The following is a 21711-nucleotide window of genomic DNA, read 5'->3' as shown; positions in this document are numbered from 1 at the left end:
AAATATATATACTTGTGGATGGGACCAGAAGGTTGGTAGCCAAGTTGGGGGAACAACACACAGAGTCCAGGAGAAGGAATAAACCCCGTACTGCCAGATCATCAGCCTTTTTGGCACGAGGGGAGAGGAGACAGAGGGGGATCCCACCATCTCATCCACCTGGAGTAAGCCATAAGGAGAGCCCATTTCAGCCTGGACGGCTATTCAAGCTCGATTGATTGTGGTGCTATAAGGCATACATGACCCTCAACATCTGGTAAGTGATTGAATCTTACCTCTGTCACAGTGGCATTATAACTATAAGGATTATTACTGAGTGGATTGAGCAATCATTGCGCTGAGCACTTGCAATTTTCCTTTGGAATTGGCACTGTTTGCACAAAGGACTCACTTTATACTGCATATTTATTGGACTTTTTAACTTTGGACTTTTCACATTTATCAATGTTATATGAAATAGGATTTATTATCTGCACTTATTATATTTGTCACTAATATCAATTTTTATGAAATTTATTATATTCACTTTAATATATATTGTAATTATTTTAAAACAAGCGCTATAGGTAGTCAATCAGACTACTTACCTGCAAACACTTTTTTATTTCTATAGCAGCTGCTACAAATACACACATTTAAAAAAAAAATTTATTCACAAAATTAATTTTTTATTCACAAAAACAATCTTTATTTATTAAATTCATCACTATTTATTCACATATTTATAAAATTAACACGTGGCGCGGGGCATATACACTAGTATATTCCTACAGAAAACAAATTGGCCTAAAATGTTAAAAAATTTAGATTTTTTATTTTTTTTGGGAATGTTATATAGCAGAAAGTGAAAAATATTGTTTTTTTTTTTCAGAATTGTCGCTGTTTTTTGTTTATAGCGCAAAAAAAAAAAAATCGCACAGGTGATCAAATACCACCAAAAGAAAGCTCTATTTGCGGGAAAAAAATGACGTCAATTTTATTTGGGTACAGGGTCGCACGACCGCACAATTGTCCATTAAATGAAAGCAGTGCCAAATCGCAAAATATGGCCTTCCGGTCCAGGAGTGGTTAATGGCTGTGTGTTGAGTTATTTGGAGGGGACAGCAAATGTACACTGTTATACAAGCTGTACACTCACTACTTTACATTGTAGCAAAGTGTAATTTCTTCAGTGTTGTCACATGAAAAGATAGAATAAAATATTTACAAAAATGTGAGGGGTGTACTCACTTTTGTGGGATACTGTATATAACTTTTTTAAGCAAATGATTTATTTCACTGCTTGAATATATCACACAGCACTGAGAGCACTTTATATTACTGTATTGAAGTTTTTTTATGTATATTAGCTGAATGTGAAATGTTTCTTGACTTGAACATTGTTACATTTAGCATTGAGATATTTTTACACATCAACGTTTATTGCTACTATTGAATACAAGCAAAGTGCCACATCATCTAGTAATTTAAAATAGTTATTTCATTTGGGGACACATTGTGTCGATGTGAACAGCTGCTGAAACCTTTTTCATGGTGCCTCCATGGCAGCATACACATGGTTGGTTGCTCCACCCCCAATCAACCCACAGGACCACTTTAACTATATAAAAGAAAGAGTCAGCCCCCCCTCACGTCATTCTTTTTCTCTCATCAAGCCTATAGGATCATGGATCACGGATCATCCGCAACAGTCCTTACCACACCATTTTATGGTGCTCATTGCAGGTTCATGCTCTCCTGTCTGTGGAGTCCCAGTACTTAGGCTGCTAAAAGCGCCAATGAGAATGGGAGCCCCTTTTTCTGCGAGTCTTTTTGGGGACATAAAGTTGCAGGGGTCTTATTATTTTTCCCCTTCTCCTACATGAATGGACTGCAGTATGTCTGCCTGTATTCAGTCTGAGCGGCTTACCCCTCTTACATTGTATTTGGCAGTGTTTTCCGGCCATGAGAGTACCTCATTGCCAGTCCCTGCCCATTCCTACCTTTCCCCTGTCTTCCGTGTCGGCGGCGTTCGTGCCCGCCTTCTGTGGCCGGTTTTCTGGTCTCAGGGGCAGAGCTGCGTCGCAAGCGCGTGACATCAACAGTGCATGCGCAATGGCCTTGTGAAGCCGCTCTGTGACCATCTTGGTACAACCAATTAAGCCCTTTATATATAAGAAGCTTTTAGGTTCATTTTCATGGCATCTGTGGATGGGAGAACATCTCCTAGACTGTGTAGCAACAATATGGACTCACACTATAGTCTAGATCCAGCCGCACTTACTTCCCACAACTTTGGGAAAAAAGCTCTACAGTTGTCTGTTTTTTACATAGTTACATAGTAGGTGAGGTTGAATAAAGACAATAGTCCATCCAGTTCAACCTGTGTAGGTGTGTGTGGCTGTAATCATCTCACATATCCCTGAATGTTCTGATCCTTGAGATGTACATCTATTGAAAGTCTTTTGAAAGCCACCATACTACTCGCAGAAACCACCTCTTGTGGTAGAGAATTCCACAATCTTGTAACCCTAACAGTAAAGAACCCCCCCGTTGCCTGAGGTAAAAACGCTTCTCCTCTAATCGCATTGTATGCCCTCGAGTCCTCATGCAATCCATTCGACTGAACAGCTTTTTTCTATGCTGAGATCCCCATTGAGATATTTAAAAATTGCTATCATGTCCCCCCCCAGTGTTAATTTTGGCAGCAAATTTCAATTTAGTTTTAGTCTTAGTCTTAGGACTAAAATGGCATTTTAGTTTTAGTCCTATTTTAGTCTTCTGCAAGTGTTGTAGTTTTAGTCGTATTTAGTCGACTAAAACTCCAGTATATTTTAGTCGACTAAAACGCCCTACATTTTAGTCGACTAAAACTCATTTTAGTCATCTATAATCTAATGGGTGTAGTTCAATTGTAATTTGTAATGCATTATTTAAGCATTTCTCTACAATTTCCAAACTCATTATATACTACTGCTGGTCCTGCAGTGAAAAATCTAATATGTTATTATTTATGCTTTGAGCATGCACCAGTGTTAATTTTTGGCAGCAAATTTCGATTTAGTTTTAGTTATAGTCTTTTGACTAAAATGCCATTTTAGTTTTAGTCGTATTTTAGTCTTAAGACTAAAATGCCATTTTAGTTTTAGTCGTATTTTAGTCATCTGAATTGTGTTAGTCGACGAAAACGGTTTAGTCTGTTTTAGTCGACGAAATTAACACTGGTCCCCCCTCAGGCGTCTCTTCTCCAGGGAGAATAAATCAAGCATTTGCAGACGCTCTTCATAATTAAGGTCCTCCAATCCCCTAATTAGTTTAGTTGCCCTTCTCTGGACTCTCTCCAGCTCCAACACATCCCTCCTGAGGACTGGCGACCAGAACTGGACAGAATACTCCAGATGCGGTCGGACCAGAGTTTTATAAAGTGGTAGGATTATAGACTTATCTCTGGAATACATCCCTTTCTTTATGCCTGCTAATATTCTGCTGGCTTTGGCAGCTGCCGCTTGACATTGCATGCTGTTGCCTAATCTATCATCAACCAAGACTCCGAGATCTTTTTCCATTCTTGATTCCCCCAAGGGTTCCCCTCCTAATGTGTATTGTGCTTTTATGTTTCTAGTCCCCAAGTGCAAAACCTTACACTTCTCCATGTTAAACCTCATTTGCCATGTCGTTGCCCACTCCGTTATTTTGTCCAGGTCATTCTGTAGGATATCTGCTTCATGCTGTGCAGTTATTGCCCTGGCCAATTTTGTGTCATCTGCAAAAACTGATAACGAACTACTGATCCCGTCCTCAATGCTGTTTATGAATAAATGCTGTTTATGAATAAGTCCTGGTCCCAGGACTGAGCCTTGAGGCACCCCGCTTACTACCTCAGACCAGTCTGAGTATGCGCTGTTTATTACCACCCTTTGGACACGCCCTTTTAGCCAGTTCCGTATCCAAGAGCAAACCCTGCTGTCGATACCTGCAGACCTTATTTTATAAATTAAGCGCTTGTGGGGAACTGTATCAAACGCCTTAGCGAAATCTAAGTACACCACATCCACTGGTCTGCCCCTGTCTAGCTCACAGCTCACCTCCTCGTAGAATGTTAAGAGATTGGTTTGACAAGAACGCCCATTTGTAAACCCGTGCTGGTTACCGCTGATGATGCTGTTGTCTTTAGCAAACTCTACGATATAGTCCCTTATCATCCCCTCCAGAAGTTTACATACTACTGATGTCAAACTGACAGGCCTATAATTTCCAGGTATATGCCTCTGACCCTTTTTGAATATCGGAATCACGTTTGCTTTCCTCCACTCCCCTGGTACATCTCCTGTCCTAATACTGTCAGCAAAGATCAGGAACAGTGGTCTGGATATAACCTTACTGAGTTCCTTGAGTACTCTCGGATGTAAGCCATCCGGGCCTGGTGATTTGTTTGTGTTAAGTTTATCCAGCCTTTCCCTGATTTCACCCTCTGTTAGCCATAGTGGCAAGTCCTGTGTATTACTACTAACCATACAGTCATGGTCAGTGTACCCCTCCTTTTCCTGTGTAATTACTGACGAGAAAAAAGCATTCAGCACGGTTGCTTTTTCAGTGTCCTCTGTAACCATCCTCCCATCATCGTTAATTATGTGTGCAATATGCTCTGCCCTAGTTTTTTTGCTGTTGATATATTTAAAGAATTTCTTTGGGTTTTTTTTTTTACTATCCTCGGCTATTTGTCTCTCAAAGTTTATTTTAGCCATCTTGATTTCGTGTTTACTTTTTTTATTTGCCTCCTTGTATTGGTCAAAAGCCGATACTGTGCCCTCTGATTTCCTGAAGGCAAATTTTTTTTCCCTAATAAGTTTTTTAACGCTACAGTTTAGTCAGCCAGGTTTGGCTTTGTCTCTTCTAAATTTATTTCCCATAGGAATGCACTGCAAGATGCCTTTGCTTAATATGGTCCTAAAGCATTCCCATTTTTCCTCTGTGGTCAGTGATCCCAAGGTTTGGTCCCAGTTTACCCTTTCCATCAATGAGTACAATTTTGGAAAGTTTGCCCTTCTGAAGTTTAGGGTTCTTATGTTCCCCACTTGCCTTGCTATATCATCCTGTGATCGCTAGAGCCCAGGTAGTCCTGGACTCCTACCTCCAAGATTAGGTCTGGGACGTTAGTGATCAATAGATCCAGGACTGCGTTGTCCCTAGTCGGAGAGTCCACCAACTGTGACATGTAATTATCCTGTAAGGTTTCCGTGAATAGACAGGCCTTTTGTGAGTGTGTAGTCCCCTCTACCCAGTCAATGTCGGGATAATTGAAGTTTTGTAATCAAAATTAAATAGGATTTTTTTGCAGCAACCCTCCCTGAGAGCAAGTTATTTAGCATGTGTATGCTGCCATGGAGGCACCAGGAAAATGGAAAATTAAATATATTAAGTATATTTCCTTTCCTGGTGCCTATCCATGGCAGCATATGCCCTCCCTTTTAATAATCCTTCGCGTTTGAGACTAGTTACAAGAATGAAGTAGGGGGGGGGGGGGGGGCTGACTCTTTCTTTTATAGAGTTAAAGTCAGGGGCGTAACTAGATTTCTCAGGGCCCCGGTGCAAGAAATCATGAAGGACCCCCCCCCCCCCGAAAAAGCATATTTTTGACAATTTTTTTTTTTCCAACGTATAACAAAGTAAAACATTTCTGTTTCTGGGTTCAACGGCGGCAATGGTGGGGAGGGGGGTGTGATCAGTGGCGGCGGTGGTGGGGAGGGGGGTGTGATCAGTGGCGGCGGTGGTGGGGAGGGGGGTGTGATCAGTGGTGGCGGTGGTGGGGAGGGGGGGTGATCAGTTGCGCCGTGGTGGGGAGGGGGGTTTGATCAGTGGTGGCGGTGGTGGGGAGGGGGGTGTGATCAGTGGCGGCGGTGGTGGGGAGGGGGGATGATCAGTGGTGACGGTGGTGGGGAGGGGGGTGTGATCAGTGGTGACGGTGGTGGGGAGGGGGGTGTGATCAGTGGCGGCGGTGGTGGGGAGGGGGGGTGATCAGTGGTGATGGTGGTGAAGGGGGGGTGAGATTAGTGGCGGTAATGGTGAAGGGGGTGGGATCAATGGCGGTGGTGAGGGGGGGTGATGGTTGTGAGGGGGGGTGATGGTTGGGAGGGGGGTGGGATCAATGGCGGTGGTGAAGAGGTGATGGTGGAGAGGGATCAGTGGGGGTGATGGTGGGGGGGGGGGGTGGAGGAGGGGTGGGATGTGGTGTCATCCTCCCCCACCACCACCACCCCTGTCTTACTGATCCCATCCCCCCACCACCACAGATCTCATCCCTACACCCCCCAACACCTCTGTTGTAGATAGGGATGAGATCTGTTCTGTGCCAGACATGGGTCTGGGATCATTAAGAGGCAGCATTCCAGCAAGCCAGCAAGGGTGGAGTTTGGGATCAAAAAGGCAAGTTAGTTCACTTACAATTAGCACTTAGCAGTCAGTCAGCTTCCCCCTCAGTCACTCAGCAACTCCAGCCAGGCAGGCACACTTCTAGCAGGCACAGCATGTAGTATCTTCGCACTCGCAGAGGGGAGAACTCCTCCTCCCCCTGCACTCTATTGGTGTCACTGCCTCACTGCATCAGCTCTGATTGGAGGATCGGCAGGGCTGGGGGCGGTGCAGGCAGCACAGCAGCAGATTGCAGCTTTACACAGAAAACTGGCTGCTTTAGACACCTCTCCCCCCCCCCCGCCCGCCCGCCCGCCCGCACAACGATCGTCTCTCAATCTCAGCCAGACAGCCACTAGCGGACACGGAACAGTCAGGCTGACAGACGGGCCCCCTCACGCCGCGGCCGCAGTAAGAGAACGGGGGCTGGCGGGCCCCCCCTCAGGTAGCGGAACTCCAGGGCCCGGTCGCAAGCGCGACCGCTGCGACCCTGATAGTTCCGCTACTGGTTAAAGTGGTCCTGTGGGTTGATTGGGGGCAGAGCAACCAACCATGTGTATGCTGCCATGAATAGGCACCAGGAAAGGAAAGTTACGGAATATAGCAATCCCTTCATTTATATATCAGGATGGATGTCACACCACTTCCTCAAAACTCAATCTTTCCATTGTATGAATTTCAAATCGTATAAAATTCAAAATACTAATCACAACATACAAGGCCATCCACAACATTGCCCCCAGCTACATCACCAACCATCTTCCTATCTGCAGAAATTGCCCAAATCGTCCTCTATGCTCTTCCCAGGACCTCCTGCTCTCTAGCTCCTTTGTCACCTCCTCCCATGCTCACCTCCAGGACTTCTCCAGAGCCTCTCCCATCCTCTAGAGCTCCTTGCCCCCGTATGTCCGGCCAGCTCCTACCTTATCCAACTTTAAGCCTAGTACACACCAATAGTACAGCCATCTCCCCTGCTGATCTGTTGTGTTCTGACAGGGGGGCGCCCCCCCCGGCCAGAACACTCTGAGAGTGCTTAATGGGAGTGGGCCCTGAATGGGAGCCCATAGCTCCCGGTGCCCCAGCAAAGCCAGCGTGATCCAAAAGTGAGGTGAGAGAAGAGCTGAAGATGTGCACAGCAAGTCAAATGAGGGCTCAGGTAAGTATAAGGGGGGTGGTGTGGGGGGCGGGGGGTGCTGCTGCCTAAACATTTTTTAACTTTATACAAGGAATGCATTAGGGTAAAAAAAGTTTAGGTTTTAGAACCATTATAAATGGATCATGTTTGGCAAGCTTGTGAACAAAAGAGCGGTACGCTGCACACCCCTAACCTTAAACAGGCTTGATAATGGACATGTACATGGTCCAGCCAGCCTGTGGCGTCTGCCCTCAGTAAATGTACTGTGAGTGGGTGGGAAGCGGGTAAAGGACTTGCCCAATTGTGCGGGCCCCTTCGCCCCTTGTGGACCAGCTGCCTCTGTGGCAGAACAATGGCATCTAGGCAATCAGGAGGTGATCCTGCTGCCTTCAGAATGCATGTTTTTTCCAGCCTAACAGGGATTTTGTATAGAAGCATTGCGCCAAAACCGCCAACCAAGAAATTGGCTCACGTTGGCAGTAAGGCCCTATTGAATTCAATGGGCAAGTTTGACAGATGATGCCCCTTGTCTAACTTGGCATGCTAAGATAAATTTATCATGGCTGAGAATCAAAGCAATCTCCTCTGGATGCATTGTATGTTTTTAGGTGGGCAGTCAGGTGAGCAACCCATGGCTGCCTGTGTGAATGAGCCCTAAGTGTGCATACAGCCTGTCCGTTCCCCTATTTGTGCCACTACCCTTCTGTGCTGTCAGGAAATGAGGATGTTACAACATTTCTGTGAAAGTTCTCATTTATCCAGGTTGTGGTAAACTATAGCTAGTAAAAGTGAGTCATGTCAAACTAGACTTCCTCAGCTCGAACCGAGAACATTGCAACATGAATGATGTCTAGGTGGAGGGGGAGACAATATTTCCTCCTACATGCAGCAGACAGAATATCCATTCCCTAAGATTTTAGGTTTAGACACAGTCAGTTGACTGATTCTCATGGACTGATTTTTTTCATGATTAGCCAATTCTGACACTTCTCACATACCTGTAAAAATCTACATTTTTTTTTTTGCTAGAAAGTGACTTAGAACCCCCAAACATTATATACATATATACAGTATCTCACAAAAGTGAGTACACCCCTCACATTTTTGTAAATATTTTATTATATCTTTTCATGTGACAACACTGAAGAAATGACACTTTGCTCCAGTTTTTATGACGTGGTCCAGCAACAGAAAATACACTGCATGAGGACATTAAAAGAAATATCTACCAAAACTACAATGACTTGCCCAGTTTCTCTTTTCTTCTTAGCGAGCTCATCATCCTAAAAACTTCCAAGGCTGTCATTGGTTCCAAGCAGTGAACTTGATAGGAGGGCTAATCCATTTAGCCTGGCCTGATAAGATTCTATAAGATGAGATTCGATAAGATGGGGCCCTTAGCGCCTGCTCAGTAAGGATGGCTATTACCCAATTAAAATGTTCAAACTGAACAGATACGGGAGTGAGTGTGCTTCTGCCTACCTTGGTCAAGATGGTGCCCTTTGCACCTGGCTCAGTAGGGTTGGTTATTGTGGTGACAGAGCACCATTTTGTCCCCGTTCACACTAAGGCGACCTGTGAGGTGACCTGGTCGCCTGACAGGTCGCCGTAGGTCGCCTTCCATAGGGAAGCTGCGGACCCGTTCTAATAGGAGCGACACAAGTCGCTCCGACTTAGAAAAAGGGTCCGGAGCTTCTTTGGGGCGACCCGGAGCGACCGTCATAGACTTCAATGTTATGAAGTCCGTGCCGGCCGCTCCGAGGTCGCCGCGCGCTGCTCGCACCGCGACCTCGGAGGTCGCCCCCCCCAAGTTGGATCACCCCTGTGTGAACGGGGCCTTAGTGTTAGGCAGTGTAATTATTGACTTTTTATTTATTTTTTTTAACCACTTTAAGACCGGAGGATTTTGCTGCTTAATGACCTGGCCACTTTTTTCAACTTGGCACTGCGTAATTTTAACTGACAATTGCCCGATCATGCGATGCTGTAACCAAGCAAAATTTACGTCCATTTTTACCCACGACCAGAGCTTTCTTTTGGTGGTATTTGATCACCTCTGCGCTTTTTATTTTTTTGCGATATTAATAAAAAAAAAAAGAACATTTCGCAAAAAATTTACATTTTCTACTTTGACAGGTAAAAAATATCCAATATATTCAATTTTTGTCATATATTTAGGCCAAAATGTATTTAGCTACATGTCTTTGACAAAAAAATGTTCAATCTGCGTATGTTTATACACTTTAAGACCAGAAGATATTACCCCCTTCCTGACCAGGCCATATTTTGAGATTAGGCACTGCGTTACTTTAACGGACAATTACGCGGTCATGCAACACTGTACCTAAATGAAATTTACATCCTTTTTTCCCCACAAATAGAGCTTTCTTTTGGTGGTATTTGATCACCTGTGCAATTTTTAATTTTTGAAAAAAGAGCGACAATTTTGAAAAAAAAAAAACTATTTTTCACATTCTGCTATATAACATTTCAAAAAAAAAAAAAATGTAAAAATCAAAATGTTTTAACATTTTAGGCCGGGGGGCGTGTTCTAAGATGGCGCCGGGAGCAGACGTGCTCTAACTGAGCTCCCGACTCCGGCGTCTGATCCTATGATTGTGACTCACCCAAGTTGATTCCCCTGCTTGGTCCCGCCTCAGCCCCCTGGTTTTTCGGTGTTGATCTCCGGAGCGTGGGCGGCAAAGGGATAGCTGGACACCGGACCGTCCGGTTGTCGGCTCTGTCGGCTGTGTCAGCGGCCGCGGGCTGTGTGCAGGCTGTTTCCGGCTGCCCTGGAGGTCTGTGCGGCTTGACCGCTCCTTCGACCCTCCATGCTGCTTCTCCTTCATCCCCCTCTCCTCTCTCCTTCGTGGCCGCTCTGAGGAACTGGAAGCCAGAAGCTGGATCGCTGCAGTGTCGACTGAGACAGGGGTGGCGGGACCGACTGGAGCGGTGTGAGCTGCCGCAGTGTACATCCACTGAATCAGAAGGTTGGTGTGCTGGTGTGCTGGTGTGCTGAACAACTCCCTTGTGGCTCAGCTGGCAGGATCCTTCTCCACTGAATTGTACCAGGTAAAGAGGAGCAGGCTTGCTAGTTAGGAGTCATTTGAATTATTTACACTGGCTGATTTTCCTATCCCCCCCCTGAGGAAACTGATACGCTGGATCCCATCTGAGAAGACTCCTTGAAGGGAAACACACACTTTATTGCATATTGCCAGCCTGCCACACCAACTATTCTTTACTATTTTTTACTCTCTGTAATTAACAAATTTATCATAGCAGACTGAAACCAGGACTGGATGGACTTAAACCTCCTGAATCCCTTTTTTCTCTGGGGGAAGGAATGCCCAAAAATAAAGGGGGTGTACAGACACGCCGTGCAGTTCTGACATCACTGTCTAAATCTATGGTAACCATGGCGTCTCAGACTGACCAAACAACAGTGACCAGGGATGTAGAAACACCCGCAAGTTTAGAGACACTTATGCATGCCATAGTAGACTGTAAGACAGCCTTGACCTCCAAAATTGATTGTGTACAAACAGATATAGGACTTATCCGTAAAGATATGGATAATTTTCGAGATAGAGTCACCGAGATGGAAATGCGAGTTTCAGAAGTAGAAGACAATCAGAAAGATTATAACTCGGATCTTCAGCTGCTCAAAGCCAGGGTCAAGCAGCTGGAAACACGAGCAGAAGATGCAGAAAACCGCAATCGTAGGAATAACTTACGGATTTTAGGACTTCCGGAGGGGTCCGAGGGTGCAAACTCAGTGACCTTTATTGAACACTTACTTCCGACCATTCTTCCAGAAGCTAAATTTTCTGCTTTTTTTTCAGTGATACGTGCACATCGGATACCAGGGAAGCGAGGACCTCCTGGCTCTCCTCCACGCACCTTTATTCTGAGGTTCCTTCATTACGGTGACCGAGACAGTGTGTTACGAGCAGCGCGCTTTCAGGGTGAAGTGAAATATGAGGGTAGTAAACTTTTTATTTTTCCAGATTATTCGGTTGAAACACAGCGTCAGAGGAAGTCATTTGATCAAGCCCGGTCTAAGTTAAGAGAAAGGGGGTTGAAATATAGTACCCTGTTCCCAGCTAAATTGCGGGTACAAGATGGTGAACATGTGCGTTTCTTTTCTTCCCCAAAAGAGGTATTATCCTGGCTTGAGACATATAAAAAAGACTGAACTGAACCCTTTTTTTTTTTTTTCCTCTTGGTCTGTCATAGTTTGCTTGCCCAAACTTTACACGATAGCTGGGTGATTCAAGATACAAGTTTCTCTTTTTTTTTTTTCCTTTTGAACGCCGGAGTCTTCTCCCCCCCCTCTTCTTTTTTTTTTTTTCTTAAGGGGGGGGGGGGTAATATAGCGCCTTTTTTTTGACACTTACCCCCTAGGGTGGACTATGAGGTCCGCGGTGGGTGGGATACAAACCCTCTCCAATTTTGGGGAGATGGGTGGGGTGGGGGGGATGGGGATGTTTGAATCATTACTCTGTTATTGTATTTACTGTATTTATCAGTTTCCTTCCTTTTTTTTTTTTTTTTTTTTTTTTTTTTATACTGTTATTATGTTGTATACACTGTTTTTTGACTGGATATGGAATCTTTAAGGGTGATTTCTTGGAACACTAGAGGTTTGAATTCCCCGCAGAAACGCTCTTTAGTGTTTCAATATTTAAAAGCATTTAAGCCCCACATATGTGTCTTGCAGGAGACTCACTTGTTGGGTACTCGAACGCTGGCTCTTAAGAAACCGTGGGTTGGGCATCATTACCACTCTACGTTTTCTACGTATTCTCGTGGAGTCAGCGTTCTTATCCACAAGTCTCTCCCGTTCAGACTAATGGGTCTCTCCCTGGACCCGGATGGACGATTTGTTTTGCTCAATCTGCAGATATCATCTTTTACTTTATTGCTGGTAGGGTTATATATACCTCCGCCAGCCTCAATCAGGCTGTTATATAAAATTTCTAAAGAAATTGCAAAATATGAGAATGATAATATACTCATGGTGGGGGATTTTAATATGGTTCCAGATCCGAAAATGGATAGAATGACTGGAGATTCTTCCACTAGATCGGATCTTCCTGAATGGGCTGAGATCTATGGGTTGACAGACCTATGGCGTTGGTACCATCCCCACGCTAGGGAATATACCTGCCATTCCGCCACTTATAAAACCTTTTCTCGAATTGACTTAATGTTTGCAAGTGGGTCATTACTATCTCGGGTGCGGGAGATTCGGGTTCTTCCTCGTGGGATCTCCGACCACGCCCCACTTCTCTTAAAAATGGAATTATCTGGTAACCCCTCTCATAGATTATGGCGCTTATCCAGATATTGGATCGCTGATTCTGACATAAACCCTTTAGTCGAACCCCAGATAGCGGCCTTTTGGGAGATAAATCCGGGCACGTCATCAGTGGCTATGGTCTGGGAAGCTTTTAAGGTTTGCACCCGGGGGTATTATCAGACAGCTATTGGGAAGATCCAACGATATAGGCGAACAAATCTATTGCAAAAAGAAAAGGAAGCTAGAGATATGGAAAATCTATATGTCCAAACTAGAGACCCCACTCATTATACACAATTTCAATCCTTGACTAGGGAGGTAATGGGAATACGAACAGCCCTTACACAGAAAAAACTGCTTTCTCAAGCCCAACATATTTTCGTACATGGCGAGTATAACGGTAAAATGCTGGCGCAAATTTCTAGGGAACAGACAAGTGGGTATAGTATAGCACATATTCAGGATCAATCAGGTACTCTTCACTCTAATCCAGAAACTATTAATCACAACTTCACTGATTATTACCGGGCCCTATATAATACTAAGGTTAATTATTCAGGAGATGAACTTGATCATTATCTACAGGCAGTGGACTTTCCAGTCTTAACTGATAGAGATAGGGCCAAACTAGACGCCCCTATTACTCTTTTGGAGATCCAGGAAGTGGTGGCCTCCCTAAAACCCGATAAAACACCAGGACCGGATGGAATTCCTGTTGAATTCTATAAGGCCCATATGGACCTTTTGGGCCCGTATTTATTAGCCACTCTTCTAGGATCTCTAAAGGATGGGAAACTCCCTAAAACAATGTGCGAAGCGGTTATTGTTGTGATCCCTAAACCAGGGAAGGACCCATCACTATGTTCATCATACAGACCTATCTCTTTATTAAATGTTGATGGGAAGATCCTTTCAAAAGTCTTGGCCAATCGACTTAATAGTGTCATTACAGGATTGATCCATCCGGACCAAACCGGATTCATACCTGACCGGGGTACTGATATCAATATCCGGAGATTGTTCACACATATGGCCTTGGCGTCGGGGGGGGGGGAACAGGTGTGGTCGCCTCCCTCGACGCAGAGAAAGCATTCGATTCTGTTGAGTGGCCATTTCTCTGGAGGATCCTATCTAGCTTCGGGTTCGGCCCTAATTTCGTCTCATGGATTAAGCTTCTCTATGAGAACCCTACGGCTAGAGTCCGTACTAATACATCTCTATCGGATAAATTCCCTCTACTGAGGGGTACCCGACAGGGATGTCCGTTATCCCCAGCCTTGTTTGCCTTAGCTTTGGAGCCGCTAGCGATTATGTTGCGAGCGGACCCACAGGTCCGAGGCATTAAGGTGGGGGTCATTGAAGAGAAGTTGTCTTTATATGCAGACGACACCTTGATCTATTTGGCGGATGCTTCCACATCATTACATAGGGCCCTACAATTATTTGACATCTTTGGCCGTTTTTCAGGCATAAATATTAATTGGTCTAAGTCCGTCCTCTTTCCATTACACCCATCGATATCTTTAATTGATACTCACACACCGTTGAAGTGGGTACAGGATATGGTGTACTTAGGCATCAAAGTGGGTCCAACATTGGAGGTATATCAGGAAAATAACATTGACCCTTTAGTTTTACAATTAAATAAAAAGTGTGCGTCTTGGCGCATGCTTCCCTTGTCCCCCGTTGGCAGAATTAACTTAATAAAAATGAACTATCTTCCGAAATTTCTGTATCTTTTTCGTAACTCTCCCATTGATATGACTAGAACCTTTTTTTCGAGATTAGAAAGTATTGTAACAACTTTTGTATGGGCCGGGCGTACTCCACGAGTCGCAAGACGCACGCTATATCTTCCTCTTGCAAGAGGAGGTTTAGCGCTTCCTAACTTTAAATTGTATTTTTGGGCGGCTGTCCTGGTGACGGTCCGGTGGTGGTTCTCCCAGCCCAAAACTAACTCTGCAGTTACACTAGAAGCAGCACTACTGGGTTCATATGCGGCCCTTAGTAATCTTGTTTTTCGGGGGGAACAGGCACATCCTCAAATAACCAGCCTGATGAAGACTGTCCTGCGGATATGGACTCGGGCGCGGGTGATATATAACACACCATTGCATATATCTCCCCACACTCCGTTGTGGGGTAATCCTAATTTAAAACATTTATATCATCTCCCTGATCCACAGTTATGGGCCGCTAGAGGGATTGTGACTATGAAACATGTTATTAAAGATGGAAGACTTCAAGGCTTTAATGCTCTTCAGTCCACCCATTCATTACCTCCCACCATGGGGTTTCGTTACCGCCAGCTCAGTCATGCTATGCGGGCTCAGTTCCAAGGCCCTGTTGTCCTGGAATCAGACCCCTTGGAGAAAATGCTAACTTTTAAGGTAATAGGGAAATCTCTCTCTGCTATATACTCCATACTCTCAACAGATCATAGTCAGTCCCCTGAGAAAACCTATAATAAATGGAAGGAGGACATTCCAGATCTGACCATTGAAGAGTGGGAGGACTCGGTTAATAATTATATCCCCTCAATGATAGCGGCTAGGGACAGATTTATACAACTCAAATTCTTACATAGAGCATATTATACGCCGCAACGTCTTGCCAGGATATACCCCACGAAAGATCCTATGTGCATTAGATGTGGGCATGAAATAGGTACATTCTTACATGTTGTTTGGTCATGCCCTGACCTGGCAACCTTTTGGAAAGAAGTGACGGACACTATTGGCGAAATCTTTGACATCATGATTCCCTTGGACCCAAAGGTAACTTTATTGAGTAACCTTACAGAACTGGCTGGGGACAAATATGCTAAAATGTGCATCACATATACCCTGTTTTATGCCAGGAGAGAAATCCTTTTACAATGGAAGTTACCCGAACCTCCCACCCGATTATCCTGGATAGCTGCTGTTACTAAGACACTTCCATTCTACCGTTTTACATACGGTAGTAGGAACTGTCCAAAAAAATTTGATAAAGTCTGGTCAGCCTGGATCGACGCTGTAGGTGAGCCAAGGTCACCTGTTCCATAATGATATAAGTAGGCTCTTATAATTATAATTAATAGTAATTTTTTTTTTTTTTTTTTTCTTCTCTCCCTGTTTCTAAACTGGTTTATTGATATTCCCCTTCCCTCCCTCTCCCTAAGAATTTTTTTTTTTTTTTTTTTTTGTATGTGTGTTAGTAGGTATGGATAAAATTATTCCTTGTGCAGAGTAATGTATTGTATTGGGATATTTGTTTTGTTTATATGTGTAACAATAAAATAAAAATTTAACCGTTAAAAAAAAAAACATTTTAGGCCAATTTGTTTTCTGCATATTTTTGGTAAAAAAAATCGCAATAAGCGTATTTTGATTGGTTTGCGCAAAAGTTATTGCGTTTACTAACTACGGGAAAGATTTGAAATTTTTATTGGTTTTTTTTTTTACTAGGAATGGCGGCGATCTGCGATTTTTTGCGGGACTGTGACATTGCGGCAGACAGATCGAACCCCTAACTGACATTTTTTACCCTTTTTGGGGGACCAGTGACATTACTACAGTAATCAGTGCTAAAAATATGCACTGTTACTGTAATAATGACCCTGGCAGGGAGGGGGTTAACACTGTTGGTGATCAAGGGGTTAAATGTGAGCCTCATGCTTACTGACATGTGTGGGGGGAGGGGGTTCTGTGACAGAGACAGAGATCGTAGGTTCAGCTATGCTGAATCCTGTGATCTGTCCCTTTCTGTCACAGAGAAGATCCGTCTGCTTTGTTTACACAAGCGGGCAGATCTTCTCACACTTTCCCAGATGATCGGGGAAGAGAGACGGTGCTCGCCACCTCTCCTCCTCCGACCCATCTAAACATAGCAGGAGCGAGCCCCTGGCGGCACGTGCGCACCGCCGAGACAGCAGGTCTACGTCGCTGGACCCAGGGCTGCCACTGTGCTGCAGCAGTCTTAAAATGGTTAACCTTTAGAAAAAAAAGGGAATGCCTTGCCAGTGCCATCCACAGGATGGTGCACAGTAATAGCCAACTTTACTGGGCAGATGCAAAGGGCACCATCTTGTGGAAGGAAGCAGTAAAGCACACACTGATTTTGTGTTAAACAGGGATACAGGACAAGAGAAGTGGTACTTTGCAGACACCGCAGAGTCCATACATACAGAAAAAGAGAAGATACTTAGAATGCGGTGCACCCGGGAAACACAACAGTTTCACAACAGCAATGTAAGACTCAGCCCAGCCTTAGTCATTGTCATTAAGGCCCTGTTCACATGTAGTGATTTGGGATCAGGGGCTGTCAGTATCTCCGTGATTCTGCCTAAAACTCCAAATCACACTGCAATGCTGGCAAAACGAAGCACGTGGGTTTGTGTTCCATTCATTTTTAGTGGCACCAAAACATGGTTTTGTTTTGGATCCTTGTGTGATAAACTGCTCAACAATCACAGCAAAACCACACCATATTTTATATAGAGCACAAACACACGTGCTGCATTTTGCCAGCATTGCCATGCAATTTGGATTGGAATCATGGTGTGTCGGTGGGCGGAATGACAGGGATTCCCCACAATCCCAAATTGCTACATGTGAACTGTCAGGGCCTAACAGGCTAACACAACAGCAATTATAGAAGACTCAGCACCCAGCACCTCAATTGACAAACTTTGCCAGCAGTTTCCACAGTCTCAGATACCTAGTTATAGTATGAATCAATGACAGGAAGAAATTCTGCACTGCAGTTTTAGCCTGAGGAGCACACAAGGGAAAGAGACACACACACACACACAAATTTGAAGTCTATGGCACTCAAGTTGCATGAAAATCGGAGCAAAATAGCACATGAACTACTTTGAAGTTTCTGCCACTTTAAGTTGCACATATACTATATTGTCAAAAGTATTGGGATGCCTGACTTTATATGCACATTACCTTTAATGGAATCCCGTAGGGTTCAATATTAAGTTGGCCCACCCTTTGCAGCTATAACAGCTCCAACTCTTCTGGGAAGGCTGTCCACAAGGTTTAGGAGTGTGGCTATGGGAATGTTTGACCATTCTTCCAGAAGTGCATTTGTGAGGTCAGGCACTGATGTTGGACGAGAAGGCCTGGCTTGCAGTCTCTGCTCTAGTTTATCCCAAAGGTGTTCTATCGGGTTGAGGTCAGAACTCTGTGCAGGCCAGTCAAGTTCCTCCACCCCAAACTTGCTCATCCATGTCTTTATGGACCTTGCTTTGTGCACTGGTCCAAATCATTTTGTGGAGGGGGGATTATGGTGTGGGGTTGTTTTCATGGGTTGGGCTTGGCCCCTTCGTTCCAGTGAAGGGAACTCTTATTTCTTCATCATACCAAGACATTTTGGACAATTTCATGCTCCCAACATTGTGGGAACAGTTTGGGGATGGCCCCTTCCTGTTTCAACATGACTGCGCATCAGTGCACAAAGCAAACTCCATAAAGACATGGATGAGCGAGTTTGGGTGAAGGAACTTGACTGGCCAACACAGAGTCCTGACCTCAACCCAGCAGAACACCTTTGGGATGAATTAGAGCACAGACTGCGAGCCAGGCCTTTCTCTAACATCAGTGCCTGACCTCACAAATGTGCTTCTGGAAGAATGGTCAAACATTCCCATAGACACACTCCTAAACCTTGTGGACAGCCTTCCCAGAAGGGTTGAAGTTGTTATAGCTGCAAAGGGTGGGCCAACTCAATATTGAACTCTACTGACTAAGACTGGGATGCCATTAAAGTTCATGTGCATGAAAAGACAGGTGTCCCAATACTTTTGGTAATATAGTGTATCATTCCCACTTTGGCTGAACATTTGCTGTCCAGCCTTCTTCTCTTTTATGCCAGGAAATATATATACCGTTGCACTGGAAAAAGTCTTCCACTCCCTTAATCATTTTAGAAACAAATGGTTAATAACAACTTACCTCTTTAGAAAGACACTTATGCTGATAGAGGTTACCCTGGGAAGTAAGATAGGGTTTGGTCCAAATGGCTGGCTGATCCCTCCACCACTTTAGAGATTACCGCCCAATGGGGTGTGCTGTCCAGCCTTAATGTCCTCTGTGGGCATTAACCGTGGGACATTCCCCTCCCCTGTCTGTTATGTACCCTTTTGTGTTGATACATAGCTACAAACCTATGTTTGTTGAAGCTGCATCCCCACTTTGTTTCTTAGGTGTAACCCCACGTGTAGTTTGGTCAGACTGTATGCTACTTTACTCCTGTTGCCCATGTGTGTGCTTACACCAATGTGATTGGATATTATATTTTGTGTTTGTATTTTGAGTGTTTGATAAACGCTTAATAAAAAGATTTATATAAAAAGTTGCATTTCTGTTTGTCAAAAAGCACTTTTTTTTTGTTTGATAATGAAACTTTTTTATTTATAAAGATGTTTTATATCACAACTAAATATGTGTCTGTAGTGCATGTTCAAACCTTAATATCATAAATAACATGTTATCAGATTTTTACTCCAGAAGTATATAATGAGTTTGGCAATTCTAGAGAAATGCTTAAATAATGCATTACAATTTACCTAAACCCATTCGATTTTAGTTGTCTAAAACGCACTGGAAATTAGTCGACTAAAATACAACTAAAACAATTCAGGTCAAAATGGCATCTTAAGCCCCGTACACTCGATCAGAAATTTGTACAAAAATAATGCTTTCAAATTGATTGTACAATAATCGGATCTTTAGAACACAGCTATTATAATAACTTATTGAAAACTAGAACACAGCTATCGTCCGAAATTTTCCAAATAGACAAGCATGAAAATATTTCTGGTACGATAGTGGCTTAGGTATCAGCGCTGCTCCACAGTAAAACTAATAACATATGTGAATAAAGTGCTAAGTGCAGATAGTGCCTTCCTAATTCTGTGATTACCAAACTATCAAAGGTAAGGATAATTTGCATATACAATAAATTGATCTCAATTGAAAAATTGTATATGCAAATTATCTAAAGGGACATACCTTTGTCATCAGCAGCAGCCCAACACCAATCATTTTTAACTTACATTTTACTCCTTAGCGTGGATACTTTCACATTTTATTTCTGGTACGATACCAGATCAATCAACTTTTGTTTAATTCAGTACAGTTTTTGTCTGATAATACAATATAAACACACTACAACACATTGCATCACTTTTGAATTTTATATTCTGCCGTACGAGAAGTTTCATACTTTAGTAACCTATTGGTTTTCGATATGGAGCCTAGCATCCAAACAAAAAAATTAGGACGATCATTCATCCGATAATCTCATTGTGCGTACAAGGCTTTATTCAAAAGACTATGACAAAAATTAAAACGCACTTTGACGTCAAAATGAACACTGCTGGAGAGGTGAGTCTACTGCCTCATTTATTGCAGGGACCCGCTGTTTGTTTAGAAAACAGACTGATATCTTTAACCACTTCTGGACCGGAAGGATTTTCCCCCTTAATGACCAGGCCATATTTTGCGATTCGGCACTGTGTTACTTTAACAGACAATTGCGTTGTCGTGCGACACTGTATCGAAATAAAATTTATGTCCCTTTTTTCCCCCACAATTAGAGCTTTCTTTTGATGGTATTTGATCACCTCTGTGATATTTATTTTTTGCTCTATAAACAAAAATAGAGCGACAATTCTGAAAAAAAAAAAAAAAACAATACTTTTCACATTCTGCTATACAACATTCCCAAAAAAATTAAAAAATCTAAATTTTCTTAACATTTTAGGCCAATTTGTTGTCTGCTATTTATTTTTGGTAACAAAAATCGCAATAAGCGTATTTTGATTGGTTTGCGCAAAAGTTATCGTGTCTACTAACTACGGTAAAGATTTATGTCCTTTTTATTGTTTTTTTTTTTTTTTTTTTACTAGTAATGGCGGCGATCTGTGTTTTTTTGCGGGACTGCGACATTGCGGCGGACAGATTGGACCCCTAACTGACATTTTTGACACTTTTGGGGGTACCAGTGACATTACTACAGTAATCGGTGCTAAAAATAGGCACTGTTACTGTAATAGTGCCATTGGCAGGGAAGGGGCATGTTTCGAACTGTATGGGGGCAGGGCTTGTGAAATGATCACAGAGACCTGTGATCCTATATAGAAGGATCACAAGAGCTCTCTAATCATTCCAGAGAGAAGAACGGTCAGCTGTGTTTACAGCAGCTGCCCGTTCTTCTCTCTCAGCGGGGAATGATTGCGGGTGTCAAGCCGTCTGCCCCGTGCATCGGAGTCCCCGCTGCCCAGCTCACCCCCTGGCGGCGCGCTCACCCCCTAGCTGCAGGCGCGCAACCGATGTATACCTACGGCGGTTTGCGCAGGAGGGCCAGCCTGCCGCAATATAACTGCGGCGGGTGGTCCTTAAGTGGGTAATGAGTAACTTGAAAATTGGATTAAAAACATACCTAGATTTAAAAATGACAGAGGAATAAGTGCTAATACACTTTTTTTCTGAAATGTTGTTTAAAGCCCATGAATTCATTCAGGAATGGTTTAGGGCACGGACCTCGAAACTACGGCCCTGTTGCGGAACTACAAGTCCCATGAGACATCGCAGAACACTGACACAGACATGACCAGGGATGATGCAAATTGTAGTTCCTGAACAACTGGCGGGTCATAGTTTGGAGACCCGTGGTTTAGGGCATAATTACACAAAAGCATGCAATATACCATAGTTTTCCCTAACACATGTTCACTCACTGTAGATGTGTAGATGTTGCCATTCAATGGTAATTGCATCCAAATGTACATCCATAGTTCCCCACTTACATCTGCATTATAGCGTGTCATGTATAGCGTGTATAGCTCTGCCCTGTGTATTGCATTATGCTCCATAAAATTGTGCAAGAC

This window comes from Pelophylax lessonae, assembly GCF_965119305.1.
Source record: "Pelophylax lessonae genome assembly, chromosome: 13".
Classification (NCBI taxonomy): domain Eukaryota; kingdom Metazoa; phylum Chordata; class Amphibia; order Anura; family Ranidae; genus Pelophylax; species Pelophylax lessonae.
The sequence above is the reverse complement of the archived record's forward strand: the minus strand, read 5'-3'. Positions refer to the sequence as shown.